The 17,320-nt window shown below is 47.0% G+C and overlaps 1 long non-coding RNA gene and 1 pseudogene across 1 annotated transcript in view; one reads left to right on the top strand and one right to left on the bottom strand.

The window, feature by feature from the left end:
• The window catches only part of LOC139260217 (uncharacterized), a 309,592-nt gene that overhangs the window by 171,355 nt on the left and 120,917 nt on the right, over window positions 1–17,320 (bottom strand). The gene's annotated exons all lie outside the window — the stretch shown is intronic.
• LOC139259487 (large ribosomal subunit protein eL22 pseudogene) lies at window positions 4,217–4,590 on the top strand (annotated as a pseudogene).

Here is a 17,320-nt window from a genome sequence, read left to right as displayed (position 1 = left end):
TTAGTAGACCTCTCCCCCCTGGGTCAAAGCTTGTGGGTCCAAGTCCAAGTTCAGGACTTGAGCAAGCAATCCAAGCTGACACTCCAGGGGCCGGACTGAGGGAGTGCGGAACTGTCGGAGGTGCCATCCATTGGATGAGACGTTAAAACAAAGTCCTGCCTGCCTGTTCTAAATGATGTCGTTGGATGTTAAGATTCCCATGGCATTCATTGAAGGATTGTCCCGGTGTCATGGACAACATTCCTCCTTCACCGACCATCTTCTTTCTCTTGCATGGGATCCGGCTATGCGGAAAATAATAGAAAAAAAGGAAGTCTTGCATTTATATAGCGCCTTTCATGACCTCAGGACGTCCCAAAGCGCATTACAGCCAACGAAGTACTTTTGAAGTGTAGTCACCGTTGTAATGTAAGAAACATGGCACAGCAAGCTCCCACAAACAGCAATGGGATAATGACCAGATAACCTGTTTTTTGTTATGTTGATTGCGCTCCCTCAGCATTGCACTGGAGTGTCAGCCTAGGTATTTGTGCTCATGTCTCCGGAGTGGGACTTGAACCCACAACCTTCTGATACAGAGGCAAGAGTGCTACCCACTGAGCCCACGACTATTTTGGCAATGATAGTTACTTCACTTCAAGTACTTCATTTTCCATGAAACGCTTTGAGCTGTTTTCTGGGAGATATAAAAAGTGATGTACAGGTCTTTCTTCTATTTCAGTTACGTTACAGTTAATAAAATCCATTCCAGCCTCAGTCCCCAGCCTCCTCACACAATCATTGTGCCAATAACACAGCGTAGCATTACAAGCTAACAAATAGCGATAAAACTTACTAAATCAAGATGTTAACCTTATGCGGTCATATATAATCATAAACTATTCCAGATTCCTTTCTACCAATTAGCCAGTAAATGTCAAGAGCCCAATTGATGCCCTGCTGCATCACTTACAATGCTGCAAACACAATTGCCGGCTTTCTTTGTACTCTGCCGGAGCTTTCAAGACACAATAAATTGTTCGAAAAAATTAATTAAAGAGATGTAATTGTGCATTTGATTGCATATGACACAATATTAAGGCAGTCACTAACCAGTAACTTTAATAAGGGGTCCGGGTGCTGCTAATCGCTAAAATCTAAAAACAATGTCCTGCTCAAGAATGTCGCAAATTCCTGCACAATGGAATGATGGAACAAGAATCCACTGCAGTTGTTTGCCACACACTAACATCCTTTTTTACTTTGAAAATGCTGGATAGGAAAAGACACCAATACCACTCCATCCAGCCTGTCCCCACACACTTGTGATGCCTTACGCATTATTATTCTGATCTTAAATCATGCCAATGTGGATTGTTGTCTACAATAACAACTTTTATTTATATAGCGCCTTAAACGTCCCAAGGCGCTTCACAGGAATGTTTTAAGACGAAACAAATACATTTGTCAGCGAGCCACAGAAGAAGAAATTAGGGCAGGTGACCAAAAGCTTGGTCAAAGAGGTAGGATTTAAGGAGCGTCTTGAAGGAGGAGAGAGGTAGAGAGGTGGGGAGGTTTAGGGAGGGAGTTCCGGAGCTTGGGGCTGAGGCAACAGAAGGCACGGCCACCGATGGTTGAGCGATTATAATCAGGGATGCTCAGGAGAGCAGAATTAGAGGAGCGCAGACATTTCGGGGGGGTTGTGGGGCTGGAGGAGATTGCAGAGATAGGGAGGGGCGAGGCCATGGAGGGATGTGAAAATAAGGATGAGAATTTTGAAATCTAAGCATTGCTTAACCGGGAGCCAATGTAGGTCAGCGAGCACAGGGGTGATGGGTGAGCGGGACTTGGTGCGAGTTAGGACACGGGCAACTGAGTTTTGGATCATCTCTAGTTTACATAGGGTAGAATGTGGGAGGCCAGCCAGGAGTGGGTTGGAATAGTCAAGTCTAAAGGTAACAAAGGCAGGGATGAGGGTTTCAGCAGCAGATGAGCTAAGGCGGGATGCAGACGGGCAATGTCTAGTTAAAGTTAAGCACTTCTCCAGAGAAAGAGAGGGAAATACATAGAGGCTACAACACAAAAACAGGCCATTCGGCCCAACCAGTCTGTGTCAGTATCTACTCCCCGTGCGAGCAAATAATTCCAATCACATTTACCTGTCCTGTACCCATATCCCTTCACTCCCATTATCCTGCTAACCAATCTAATTTTGAATGTTGACATTGTTTCTGCTTCAACCAATAGCCTTGGAAGTGAATTCCACAGCCTCACAACTCTCTGAGGGGCCGAAAATCAGTTACGCCCTGTTTGGGAGGGGGGCGGGGGGAGTAACCGAGGCAAGAAATTGGGGTTACCAGCCGGGAGGAAGTGGAGTGCAATGTCCGACGCTCCACTTCTTTTCGGGGGTGGGACCGGGACGCTAATGGGAGGAGCAAACAATGAAAATTTCTCCCCCTCTGTGTAAAGAAGTTATTCATACTCTCTGCTCTAAATGTCTTATGTCTAATCTTACATGGCCATTTGCTCTAGACACCTCAAATTTTGGCAAGTGTCTGCTTCTACCTGCCTGGTCCCGTCATAGAAACATGAGTAGGCCATTCAGCCCCTCGGGCCCGCTTCGCCATTCAATTAGACCATGGCTGATCTGCACTTCAACTCCATTTACCCACCTATGCTCCACATCCCTTTGTTCCAACTGACCCAGCATCCACTGCCGTTTGGGGGAAGAAAGATGTCGATTTTTACTAACCTTGTGTAAAAATGTGCTTCCTGATTTTGCTCCTAAATGGCCTACTTTTAATTGTAAGATTATGCCCCTGTGTTCTTAATTCACCCACCAGAGTAAATAGTCTCTCTCTATATATGCTGCCAAATCCTTATCACATTTTAAACACCTCAATCAGATCACCTCTCAATCTTCTACACCTGCCATTATTTCTTGGCTTTTGCATTCTGTACCTCCTGTGAATAAAACCTAGAATTGCCTTTTCTTCATTACAGCCTTATCAACAACAACAACAACTTGTATTTCTAGAGCGCCTTTAACATAGTAAAATGTCCCAAGGCGCTTCACAGGAGTGTTATAAGAAAAAAAAAATGACACCAAGCCAGATAAAAAGAAATTACGGCAAATGACTAAAAGCTTGGTCAAAGATGTAGGTTTTAAGGAGCATCTCAAAGGAGGAAGGAGATAAGGAGGTGGAGAGGTTTAGAGAGGGAGTTCCAGACCATAGGGCCCAGGCAGCTGAAGACACGTCCACCAATGGTTGAGGAGTTATAATCAGGGATGCTCAAGAGGGCAGAATTAGAGGAACGCAGATATCTTAGGGGGTTGTGGAGGAGATTGCAGAGATAGGGAGGGGCGAGGCCATGGAGGGATTTGTAAACAAGGCGATGTCGACCAGAGGCACCGTCTTTAATGTCCTTTTGCTCCAAATCTCTCTGCTCTTCCACTACACCAAACCTGCTTCCATTCAGACTATAATTACTGCTGTTACTTTTATTTAATCAAATTACATCGCCTCATACTCAATTTCACCGGCTATTGCTCTTGTTATCAAGGCCAGAACTTCTCTGGTCTTCACCAGAACTTTGTCTCTTCTGACAACTACTTTGGAGTTTCTGACGGGAACAGCAGAAGAATATAAGAAATAGGAGCAGGAGTAGGCCATTTGGACCCTCGAGCTTGCTCCACCATTCAGTAAGATCATGGCTGATCTGATCATGGACTCCGCTCGGCTTCCCTGCCTTCTCCCCACAACTCTTCACTCCCTGACTGGCTATGACTGGATGTTCACAATATTGAGGTTACACTGCAGTTGACTTCATTGGCTGATTTACAGTATATTTTATTTTACTGAGTCATACAGAAGAGAAAGGTAACTGATCCGATTCTCGGCTTGTGTTGAGTTTGCTGTTCTTGGATGGGATGATGATTGTGGCTTTACAATTACGAGAGTACCAACAATAACAGACAGGAAAAGACCCTCTGCTTCACCTAGCGTGTCCCACACAACTGTGATGCCTTGTGTATCACAATATATACACTCCCCATACCCAGCCGAAAGCCATGTGATCACCTGGGAGCAGCAAAAAAACAGGCAAAAACCCAAACCAGTTTGGGAGTGAAAAGAGTCGAGGAAATTCATTTCTGACCCCTTAAGCAATCGGAACTAGTCTAGGAGATCACTCTGGTCCATGCAATACCTGCCCTGCTCTGCCATCTTGTGCAGACATGGCCCCCGTGAAGAAGCTTCTGACGAGGGGCAAGAACAAGAAGCAAATGCTGAAATTCACCTTGGACTGCACACATCCAGTGGAAGATGGCATCATGGACACCTCCAATTTTGAGCAGTTCCTGCAGGAACGCATTAAAGTGAATGGTAAAGCTGGGAATCTGGGCAATGTGGTAACCATTGAGAGGAACAAGTCTAAGACCATCTCTGAGGTGCTGTTCTCAAAAAGATACCTGAAATACCTCACCAAGAAGTACCTCAAGACGAACAACCTGCCTGACTGGTTTCGTGTAGTTGCAAACAGCAAAGAGAGCTACGAGTTCCGGTACTTCCAGATCAATCAGATGAAGAGGAGGAGGAGGATGAAGATTAAGCATAAGGCTGGTCTGGAATTTTGTACAAAATATCTTCAATAAAGTTGATGAAAAGGAAAAAAAATATATATACACCTGCCTTTTGTATGAGGCGATCTCCGCCCCAGCCAGAAACAGCTCCCACTCTCGTTTGAAGGAATTGTCATCAGTGATTGTAGACCAGGGAGGACAATAATCAGCCAGGGTTGATGATCCTGACCTCATCAAGCCTGGTCCTTTCATAAACTATGTGTAATCTGCTCTGTCTTATCATTGCACAAACTAAGATTTCTCAACATACATCTGCTGCTGCTGACCAATTGTGGGAAGGAAAAATGGGGGCATGAATCCTGAGACCTCATTTTCCCTATCACACGAGACATTAGAAAGAAAGACTTGAAAGACTTGCATTTATATAGCGCATTTCGTGACCACCGGACGTCTCAAAGCACTTAACAGCCAATGAAGTACTTTTGGAGTGTAGTCACCGTTTAATGTCTCATCCGTGGATCAGTGGGTAGCACACTCGCCTCTGAATCAGAAGGTTGGGAGTTCAAAATCCCAATCCAGGAATTTAGCACATCAAAAAAAAATCTAGGCTGACACTCCAGTGCAGTGCTGAGGGAGTGCTGCACTGTTGGAGGTGCTATCCTCTAGATGAAACGTTAAGCCGAGATCCCATCTGTAAAGTTCTGACCCTGCAGTACAGACTTACACGAGGCACATGCTGACGTCAAGGTCACTCTGGACCTGCACCTTTATTTCACAGCTCTCGAGTGCCACACTTGCCTGAGACCTGTCTTTAGATACCTGTGTGGAACAGGTATGCAGTGTCTCCTGTAAGTGCACCCCTGGTGGTAAAGTTACAGGTCATATCTAGTTACAGTCATGTATAGCATGGTAAGATACAGTTATATACAGTAGTGTGAGATACATGACATCACCCTCCCCCAAGTCTTATTGTCTTTATAGATTCAGTCTCTAGGTGGTCTATGCTCTCGCGTGGAGCGTCTTAGTTGTGGTTCAGTTGTTTGCCTTGGTGCCTGTTTTTCTTTCGGTGTGATTGCTGGTATCTTGCCTGGGCTGTCTGTTGAGACGGCCCTTTCCCCAGGTTGTTCCCTCTGTCTGTCCACCAGGTGTGGTGTGAGTTCCACATTGTAGTCTGCCTCTGGTTCTGCAGTGTTGTTGATGAATCTACTTTTTACTTGGTCTACATGCCTCCGGCAGGTTTGGCCATTGTCCATTTGTACAACCACTAGCCTGTTTCCTTCCTTGCCTGTTACTGTCCCTGCAAGCCATTTGGGACCCCTGCCATAGTTTAGCACAATCACTTTGTCCCCTATCTCATTCCACCTCTCCCTCGAATTTCGGTCATGGTACTCAGTTAGCTTCCGGCGTTTTGCCTCAACAATTTCATGCATGTCTGGGAGGATTAACGAGAGCCTAGTCTTTAAGGTCCATTTCATCAATAGTTGCGCGGGGGGAACCCCAGTCAACGAATGCGGACGAGATCTGTATGCCAGCAGCAGTCATGACAGGCGGCTCTGCAGTGTGGGACCTTGGATTTTTCGCATGCCTTGTTTAACGATTTGCACTGCTCGCTCCGCCTGGCCATTGGAGGCCGGCTTGAACGGTGCCGTCTTAACGTGATTTATGCCGTAGTCAACTATAAAATCTTGAAATTCTGCGCTGGTGAAACACGGACCATTATCACTGACCAATATGTCAGGAATTCCGTACATGGCAAACATGGTTCTAAGGCTCTCCACAGTGGTGGAGGTGGTGCTCGAGTTTAAAATGGTGCACTCGATCCACTTTGAAAATGCATCAACGACTACGAGGAACATTTTGCCCATGAATGGGCCCGCATAGTCTACACGCACCCGCGACCACGGTTTGGTGGGCCAGGGCCAGGGGCTTAGGGGGGCCTCCCTGGGGGCATTACTGAGTTGGGCACAAATGGTGCACCACCAGACACAGAGCTCCAAGTCCGCGTCAATGCCAGGCCACCGGAAGTGGGATCTGGCTATGGCCTTCATAAGGACGATCCCCGAGTGCTCGCGGTGGAGCTCCCGGACAAACGCCTCTCTGCCTCGCAAGGGCATAACTACTCGGCTGCCCCACATCAGGCAGTCTGCCTGTAGTGATAGTTCATGCATGTGCCTATGGAAAGGTTTGATCTTCTCGGGGCAGGCATCGCGGGCCTCTGCCCAGTCACCAGTTAAAACACGTCTTTTGACTAAGGATAATGTGGGGTCACTGGTCGCCCAGGCTCTGATTTGGCGAGCCGTCATGGGTGAACCTGTGGATTCAAAGGCATTGATTGCCATGACCATTTCACAGTCCTGCTCGTCGGACCCTTCCGTGGTCGCCAGGGGTAGCCTGCTAATTGCGTCGGCACAGTTGTCTGTGCCTGGTCTGTGTCTTATTGTGTAGTCGTAAGACGCCAGCATGAGTGCCCACCGCTGAATGCGCGCTGAGGCGTTGCCGTTTATTGCCTTGCACTTGAATAGCAGGGACGTGAGGGGTTTGTGGTCGGTTTCTAACGCGAACTTGGCCCCGAAAAGGTATTGGTGCATCTTTTTGACACCGTACACGCACGCGAGCGCCTCCTTCTCAACCATATTGTACCCGCGCTCCGCCCGCGAAAGTTACCTGGGGGCATAAGCAATGGGTTGTAATTTACCCGCATCACTGAAATGCTGTAAAACGCACCTGACCCCGTATGCTGACACATCACATGTCACAACTAGCTTTTTACCTGGGTCAAAAAAGGCTAAAACACTGTTGGAACATAGAAGGTTGCGTGCCTTATTGAAGGCGCGTTCTTGGGCGTCCCCCCAAAACCAATCGCACCCCTTTCTGAGTAGCACGTGGAGAGGCTCCAGCAGCGTGCTCAAGTTCTGCATAAAGTTCCCAAAGTAATTGAGTAGCCCGAGAAAGGCGCGCAGTTCCGAGACATTCTGGGGCCTGGGTGCCAGATGAATTGCTTCGGTTTTGGATTCTGTTGAGCAGATTCCATCAGCGGCAATCCTTCTGCCCATAAATTCAACCTCGGGCGCGAGCAACAGACACTTGGATTTCTTAACTCTTAGGCCTACCCGATCCAATCGACTTAGTACTTCCTCCACATTGCGGTGTCCCTGCCCGTGATGAGTATGTCATCTTGAAACACAATCGTCCCCGGGATGGACTTGAGCAGACTCTCCATGTTGCGCTGCAATATAGCAGCTGCCGACCTGATGCCGAATGGGCATCGATTGTACATAAAAAGGCCACAATGCGTGTTGATGGTGATGAGTAGCTTAGACTCTTCAGTCAGTTCTTGCGTCATATATGCAGATGTGAGATCTAGTTTCGAGAAAAGTTTTCCTCCAGCCAATGTGGCAAATAGGTCCTCCGCTCTGGGCAGTGGGTATTGGTCCTGTAGGAGACTCTGTTCATGGTAGACTTGTAATCCCCACAGATTCGTACGGATCCATCAGGCTTCATGACGGGGACGATGGGACTTACCCAGTCGCTAAATTCCATGGGTGAGATAATGCCTTCCCGCAGAAGCCGGTCCAGTTCGTGTTCAATCTTTTCCCTCATCACATAAGGCACAGCTCTAGCCTTGTGATGGACCGGTCTGGCATCCTGTGTGATGTAGATTTTAACTTTAGCGCCTTTGAAGGTGCCCACACTTGGCTGAAAGAGATGTTCAAAACGACTTAGAATGGTTGAACAGGAGGTCCGTTCCTCTGACGACATGGCGTGAACATCATCCCATTTCCAATTTAGTTTTGCCAGTCAGTCGGAATAAATGGGTCCTTTTCGGGTTGCAAATCGGTGGTTAGTGGTGTGCCACAGGGATCGGTGCTGGGACCACAACTGTTTACAATGTACATAGATGACCTGGAAGAGGGGACAGAGTGTAGTGTAACAAAATTTGCAGATGAGACAAAGATTAGTGGGAAAGCGGAGAGGACACAGAGAGGCTGCAAAGAGATTTAGATAGGTTAAGCGAATGGGCTAAGGTTTGGCAGATGGAAAACAATGTCGGAAAATGTGAGGTCATCCACCTTGGAAAAAAAACAGTAAAAGGGAATATTATTTGAATGGGGAGAAATTACAACATGCTGCAGTGCAGAGGGACCTGGGGGTCCTTGTGCATGAATCCCAAAAAGTTAGTTTGCAGGTGCAGCAGGTAATCAGGAAGGCAAATGGAATGTTGGCCTTCATTACGAGAGGGATGGAGTACAAAAGCAGGGAGGTCCTGCTGCAACTGTATAGGGTATTGGTGAGGCCGCACCTGGAGCACTGCGTGCAGTTTTGGTTACCTTATTTAAGGAAGGATATACTAGCTTTGGAGTGGGTACAGAGATGATTCACTCGGCTGATTCCGGAGATGAGGGGGTTACCTTATGATGATAGATTGAGTAGACTGGGTCTTTACTCGTTGGAGTACAGAAGGATGAGGGGTGATCTTATAGAAACATTTAAAATCATGAAAGGGATAGACAAGATAGAGGCAGAGAGGTTGTTTCCACTGGTCGGGGAGACTAGAACTAGGGGGCACAGCCTCAAAATACGGGGGAGCCAATTTAAAACCGAGTTGAGAAGGAATTTCTTCTCCCAGAGGGTTGTGAATCTGTGGAATTCTCTGCCCAAGGAAGCAGTTGAGGCTAGCTCATTGAATGTATTCAAGTCACGGATAGATAAATTTTTAACCAATAAGGGAATTAAGGGTTACGGGGAGCGGGCGGGTAAGTGGAGCTGAGTCCACGGCCAGATCAGCCATGATCTTGTTGAATGGCGGAGCAGGCTCGAAGGGCTAGATGGCCTACTCCTGTTCCTAATTCTTATGTTCTTATGTTCTCCCCAACAGTACTGGGAGATCTCCAGGGACAATCCACAGGGGAAGTCGGTTCACCGTCCCTTTGTGTGTGACTGAGAGCATGGAGCTGCCAAGGACTGGGACGATTTCTTTGGTATAGGTCCTTAGTTTGGTGTCGATCCTTGTGAGTTTTGGTCTGTTGCTTTTGTGCGGCCACAGCTGTTCAAATTGTTGGACGCTCATGAGAGATTGACTAGCTCCCGTGTCCAGTTCCATGTTGACGGGTATCCCGTTGAGTAGGACCCTCATCATAATTGGAAGCGTCTTGTTGTCAGAACAGTGGACATTGATCGTGTTGACCCGCTGTACCCCGGTGTCCTGGGCACTGTCCCCACCGTCTTCCGGTCCGTCCAGTTCGTATACCAGCCGAGCTGCTGTTTTTCTGCACATGCGAGCCAGGTGCCCAGTGTAGTTGCAGTTTCTGCAAACAGCATGCTGAAATCGACACCCCCTTGTTGAGTGCTTTCCCCCACATCTCCAGCATAGACCGCTTCCATTGTTTCTGAAGGATGAGCTGCGTCTGGATGATCTCTCTTGAGCTTCTCTCAGTCTGTAGTTGATTGCTCGCATTGTGGGTTGATGAGGTGTGAACAGCCGTTCATGTGGCCCTTGATGGCTTCTGGCGCCACTGCCTGCTGTTGAAGGTCTGCTCTCCTGCCTTTGTCTGTGTGTGGGGGTAGCGGCTCGTTTCACGCTGTGGACCCCTTATTCCGATGTTTCATTATTTGTCGGACCCGCTGTATAGATCAACCTCGTTTCTTCTTCTCCTGCCAAGAATGTCTGTGCGACCAGTGCTGCTGCTTCTAGGGTCAAGTTCTTGGTCTCTGTAAGCTTTCGGAATATGCCTGCGTGGCCTATTCCTTCAATAAAAAAGTCTCTCAATACTTCTCTCCTTAGTTCATCGGAGAACTCACATAAACTAGCCATCCTCTGAAGTTCCGCCACAAAGTCGGGTATGCTCTGGCCCACACAGCATCTGTAGTTGTAGAACCTGTGTCTGGCCATGTGTAGGCTGTTCGCTGGCTTCAAGTGGTCTCTCACCAGTGTGCTCAACTCCTCAAACGACATGCTTGCTGGTTTCTCGGGTGCTAGCTGGTCCTTCATTAAGGCGTATGTTTTCGAGCTGGGCTCTTCGCTTGTCTGCCTTATCGTCGCCCAACCAGTCTTTGGTTACAAAGCTTTGCTGGAGCTTTTCTATAAAGTCCTCCCAATTGTCTCCAGCATTGTATTTCTCATCTGAGCCTTTGGTAGCCATTCTGTGGATTCTGTGATCCCGTAACTCGTCGCCACTGTAAAGTCCTGACCCTGCAGTACAGACTTACACGAGGCACATGCTGAAGTCAAGGTCACTCTGGACCTGCACCTTTATTTCACAGCTCTCGAGTGCCACACTTGCCTGAGACCTGCCTTTATATACCTGTGTGGAACAGGTATGCAGTGTCTCCTGCAAGTGCACCCCTGGTGGTAAAGTATGCTTGTGGTTACAGGTCATATCTAGTTACAGTCATGTATAGCATGGTAAGATAGTTATATACAGTTGTGTTAGATACATGACACCGTCTGCTCTCTCAGGTGGATGTAAAAAATCCCATGGCACTATTTCGAAGAAGAGCAGGGTAGTTATCCCCGGTGTCCTGGCCAATATTTATCCCTCAATCAATATAACAAAAACAGATTATCTGGTCATTATCACATTGCTGTTTGTGTGAGTTTGCTGTGTGCAAATTGGCTGCCGCGTTTCCCACATTACAACAGTGACTACACTCCAAAAGTACTTCATTGGCTGTAAAGTGCTTTGAGATGTCCGGTCGTCGCGAAATGCAAGTCTTTTTTTTTCTTTTCCTTATTTTGGCCAGAAGAACTTTAAATAATCAAATATTAAGCCAGCTCGTAAATGGTTAATAAGTCTGAATTTTTTTTGCATTCAAGCAGAATTACTAAATTCCTAATATTGATCCGGTGAGGGGAGATTTATTGGCGGTTGCAACACACAGTGCTGTTTCTGGCTGACTAAAACTCCACCTGTCACTGAGAGCTGATTTAAGTCAGTTAAAAGTACCCCAGCTGCACAAACTAATGATTCCATTTGTTGAGCCAACGGCACTGAAACCAGTCACTCTGTCACATTAATATTGAACGAATGAAATTCTGAGTGGGGAGACAATAATTAAACGGTAGGAATAATGCACAGAGCACAAGACACGACAAGGTTCGGTAACACTTTTGCTAATCAGGGTGTTGTGATTCGTCAGAGGCATGTTTGCGGAAACCCAAGATCACTCACACCTGCGGAAGATGTCAAATTCTCGCCTGCATATTTATTGTTTGCTATTAATTAAATCAGGCCGCTTCTGGCCAAGTGGACAGACCTCCGGTGCACTTCAGCAGATAGGTGAGAGCTCACAGGCCAGACTTTCCCTAAAGGCCCTTAACGCCCGATTGCCTGCTGAGAAGCACTGCTAGTGTTCAGCGAAGAAAGCTGGTGAGAATTTCCATTTTAAAGGTAAAAGTAAATAGAACTGATCGCCTGGTGAGAAAATGGCCGTTGCATACTCATTCTCGCCGGTTTTCACGGCGGGTAAGTACAAAGTTAGACAAATGGGCCGGAATGTTACCGGACTGAACGGTAAGTCGTAAAATCTAATCCGAGGCTGCGGTTGGGCCTAGGGAGGGGGGAAAACTTTCTTAAAAAGTGTTCATTTCAAAAAAATAAACACTTACAAAGCATTCCCAAGACAGTTTTAACCCTATTCGCCATGTTAAAATTAAAACAAAATAATGAAAGAATCTTTAACTTACCTTTCTTTGCAGGGCGGTTCTCTCGGCGATCTGCACGTCGGTGGTTGAAGCCAAACTTACGCCCTGGCGGTTGTTCTCGCCGTTGTACAGAGGCGGTCTGGTCCTGGCGGGCGACTTCAGATGTGGGCGATAACATGCAAAAACTTACGTGGAAACTTTCGCCGGACGAAAAAACAGCTGTAACGTCGAGAAAATCACCGACAATGAAGCCAAAAATCTGGCCCCATGTCTCAAGGCTATCGTGGTTACCGGGGAGATGCCCACTTCTGTTGGAATTGAGTTCTGACAGTTTCAAGTGGAGTATTTCACCAAAGCAGGGCATTCCCGATGGACGAGTTGGTACCATTGTTTAGAATGCACATTTTAATTTGCATTTCAACCTGGATTTAAATAAGCTAATGAGATACAAAGCATTCTCTCTTTCGCTCTCTTATTTTAGGTGCTCTGTGATGTAAGCGTCTCAATCAAGTTCTCAGTGAACTTGTCAGCAGAATCAACCTGTTCGTCATTCAGTACGAGTGATTTATACCAATTTATCAGTCTCATTTAGAATGTGAATAGGAGGGGAATCTCCGTACATAGGGATTGCTAGATGACAAAAAAAAAACAAGGTCCATCTGGTTCACCTTGTACCATCCTGGAAAAGAAAGAAAAGACAGGCATTTATATCGCACCTTTCATGACCACGGAACATCTCAAAGCACTTTACAGCCAATGAAGTACTTTTTGGAGTGTTGTCACTGTTGTAATGTGGGAAACGCGGCAGCCAATTTGCGCACAGCAAACTCTCACAAACAGCAACGTGATAATGACCAGACAATCTGTTTTTTGTTATGTTGATTGAGGGATAAATATTGGCCCAGGACACTGGGGATAACTCCCCTGCTCTTCTTCGAAATAGTGCCATGGGATCTTTTACGTCCACCGAAGAGGGCAGACGGGGCCTCGGTTCATCGTCTCATTTGAAAGACGCACAACACAATAATAACAGAGTTGTTGACCAATCATAGCAATGCATCTCCTCCAATTAGTCGACAACAGACCCCGAGGCAAACCCCATTGATGGAAATCTAATATCGCCTCTTGTCTCATGCCACACCTGTCATGCAAGTGTTGGGGACTAAAACTGGTTTAAAGGAGGAAAAGCCTTTCCCATTTACCTTACACTCTGCCCTCATTTTGATGAAATATGGATACAACGAAAAGAAGCAGTTTTTTCAACCTAAAGGGAGATGACAATGCTGATGACAACCATGAGGACATCACCAACAAGCAGCAACGCCTATACACTTGAGAATTGTTGGCCGTTTAAGAAACGATATCAATGAAGAAAGAACTGCATTTATAATAATCATCATCATATGCAGTCCCTTAGAATCGAGAAAGACTTACTTCCACTCCTGAAGTGAGTTCTTTGGTGGCTGAACAGTCCAATAGGAGAGCCACAGACTCTGTCACAGGTGGGACAGACAGTTGTTGAGGGAAGGGGTGGGTGAGGAGTCTGGTTTGCCACACGCTCTTTCTGCTGCCTGCGCTTGATTTCTGCATGCTCTCGGCGTTGAGACTCGAGGTGCTCAGCGCCCTCCCGGATGCACTTAGTGCGGTCTTGGGCCAGGGACTCCTCGGTGTCAGTGGGGATGTCGCACTTTATCAGGGAGGCTTTGAAAGTGTCCTTGTAGCGTTTCCACTGCCCACCTTTGGCTTCTTTGCCATGAAGGAGCTGCAAGTAGAGCACCTGCTTTGGGAGTCTCATGTCTGGCATGCGGACTATGTGGCCTGCCCAGCGGAGCTGATCGAGTGTGGTCAGTGCTTCAATGCTGGGGATGTTAGCCTGGACGAGGACGCTGATGTTGGTGCACCTGTCCTCCCAGGGGATTTGTAGGATCTTGCAAAGACTTCGTTGGTGATATTTCTCCAGCAACTTGAGGTGTCTGCTGTACATGGTCCATGTCTCTGAGCCATACAGGAGGGCAGGTATTACTACAGCCCTGTAGACCATGAGCTTGGTGGCAGATTTGAGGGCCTGGTCTTCAAACACTTTTTTCCTCATGCGGCCGAAGGCTGCACAGGTGCACTGGAGGTGATGTTGGATCTTGTTGTCGATGCCTGCTCTTGTTGATAGAAAGCTCCCGAGATATGGGAAGTGGTCCATGGTGTCCAGGGCCGTGCCGTGGATCTTGATGACTGGGGAGGAGAGTGCTGGACGGTGAGGACAGGCTGGTGGAGGACCTTTGTCTTATGGATGTTTAGCATAAGGCCCGTGCTTTCTTACGCCTCAGTAAATATGTCGACTATGTCCTGGAGTTCAGCCTCTGAATGTGCACAGATGCAGGCGTCCTCTGCGTACTGTAGCTCAACGATAGAGGTTGGAGTGGTCTTGGACCTGGCCTGGAGACGGCGTAGGTTGAACAGGTTCCCACTGGTTCTGTAGTTTAGTTCCACTCCGGCGGGGAGCTTGTTGACTGCATTTATAGCACTGTCAGGATGTTCCCAATAGGCGTGGCACCCCAATTTATATCACAAAACAGTTCCATGCTGAGATTGGGTGATGGTACTGGGTGGAAATTTAAAAGCCTGCCTAGTGTCCTGGCCAATATTTATCCCGCAATCAACATAACAAAAACAGATTATCTGGTATTTATCACATTGCTGTTTGAGGGAGCTAGCTGTGCGCAAATTGGCTGCCGCGTTTCCCACATTACAACAGTGACTACACTTCAAAAGTACTTCATTGTAAAGCGCTTTGAGACCTCCGATGGTCATGAAAAGCGCTATGTAAATGTAAGTCTTTCTTCCTTTCTTTCTAGTTCATCCTTGTTTTCAAATCTCTCCATTGCCTCGCCTCTCCTAATCTCTGTAACCTCCTCTGGCCCCACAACCCTCTGAGATCTCTGCGTTCCACCAGGTCTGACCACTTGAGCATCCCCGGGTTTCTTTGCTCCACCATTGGTGGCCCTGCCTTCAGCTGCCTCAGCCCTGGAATTCCCCTTCCCAAACCTCTCTGCCTCTCTCTCCTCCTTTAAGACGCTCCTTAAAACCTACCTCTTTGACCAAGGTTAGGTCCACCCCTCTGAATATCTCCTTATGTGGCTCAGGTTTGCAACGCTCCCGTGAGGCGCCTCGAGACGTTTTACGTTACAGGCGTTATATAAATGCAAGTTGTTGTTGCCTGAATGGGCGCACAAGATCAATTGGCAATCGCCCATTTCACAGGCAGGAAACGGGGAGCCAGCAGTTAAATGATTCCCCCGCCAACCCCCCGAGTCTTTAGCCATGTCTTCATTCATTTCTGTGCCCTGTTTAACTCCATGCTTTGGCCGTGCGATGGAATGCTATCGGTTCTGAGCACCTGTGTTATGTTTATCCAAAATTCAGTTAAAGAACGGAAAGAAGCACACGATGAATTTTGTCATCCATGGTTATTCTGGCTCCAGATAATGATGTGAATCATCAGTGTAAGTTGAATAACGTTGATGTTTTTCTACTGATTTATTTTGTTTCTCTATAAATTTATGTCTCACAATAAATAGAACTTGTAATTTTGCCTGAAATAGATGGGTTAGCAGCATGGTGTTTTTTTCACCTTTTAGAAAGGCCAGGCATGGGCAATCCATACACTCCAGCAGTATACGGGTATATTATTAACCCTAAGGCACACTACTCCAGTCACATTATGCAAAAGGTTAACATTCAGTTCGTAGGACATGTGCCTATTGAAGCTGCCTTTTACACCGAGCATGAATGAAGCTGGTTGGGAGAAGGCTCAAACAGTGACATCAAAACAGTTTTTTTTATATTAAGACTGACAGACACAATAGCGTGGGTTTGTACCAGCTTATCAGCTTAATTAATGATGAGAGGCCGTAAGTTTGGCTGGGCTACAGCCCAGGAATCCCAACACTCTGTCTGTAGTAAGTGGCCACTCTTTATGCACAAACCTAGATGATACGTGCAGGTAGGCTATTCCACCGAGCTCGCTCCTGTCCTCCCACAATTTTCTTGACATTCACTTTCCAGCAAAGAAATAAAAGAAAGACTTGCATTCATATAGCGTTTTTCACGATCAATACACTTCACAGCCAATGAAGTACTTTTGGAGTGTAGTCATTGTTGTAATGTGGGAAACGCGGCAGCCAGCTCCCACAGACAGCAATGTGATAATGACCAGATAACTGCTTTTGTTGCATTGATTGAGGGATAAATATTGGCCAGGACACCGGGGATAACTCCCCTGGTCTTCTTCAAAATAGTGCCATGGGATCTTTTACGTCCACCTAAGAGGGGCAGACAGGGCCTCGGTTTAACGTCTCATCCAAAAGACAGCACTTCTGACAGTGCAGCACTCGCTCAGCATTGCACTGGAGTGTCAGCCTAGATTTCTCTGCTCAAGTCCCTGGAGCGGGACGTGAACCCACAACCTTCTGACTCAGAGGCGAGTGTGCTGCCGACTGAGCCACAGCTGACATGCAAGATTGCTGAATAGCCAATCCGATACAGTGACCATGGCTGGCGTTTCACCCTCCTAGTTCAAGGGCACTGAAGTAAACCCCTCCCCCCACCCCCCCACCCCCCCACTATTGTCCCAGGAGAGATTAGCATGCTCAACACAGGACGAGTATCGGAGTATCGTACTCTGAAATGTGCTGAGCGGCATGCTGACTCGTTGAGTCACAAAGGACACCTGGTTCTCTGAACAGTTAACTAATCTAAACAGCATAGCAATCTGAGGAGGACACAGCCACAGTGTAAATAGCTTTACCTACACTACTGCTCGAAATGGAATAATTATATCATTGACACCCAGAGAACTTCATGATAGCACAAAAGGACATACCAACCCACAGTAACATGTGAGTACTCAACCAATACTTGGAGCATAGAGGCTGCAAAATAGCTGTGATGGATTTCGGTCTCTAGTTATTTGGTCATCATTTTTCATGGTGATTTAACGATCTAATCCTTGAACATCTCGACTGTAACTGTTCAGGGTATATGAGCACCTTGCGATTCTTCACAGTCAACAACAATAATCAGGCCGCTCAACCACAACAGGATGTTGTTACATAAAGGCTAGT

This window comes from Pristiophorus japonicus, chromosome 3, assembly GCF_044704955.1.
Source record: "Pristiophorus japonicus isolate sPriJap1 chromosome 3, sPriJap1.hap1, whole genome shotgun sequence".
Lineage (NCBI taxonomy): Eukaryota > Metazoa > Chordata > Chondrichthyes > Pristiophoridae > Pristiophorus > Pristiophorus japonicus.
Note: the sequence above shows the minus strand (reverse complement) of the source record. Positions and strands in the feature narration are given on the sequence as shown.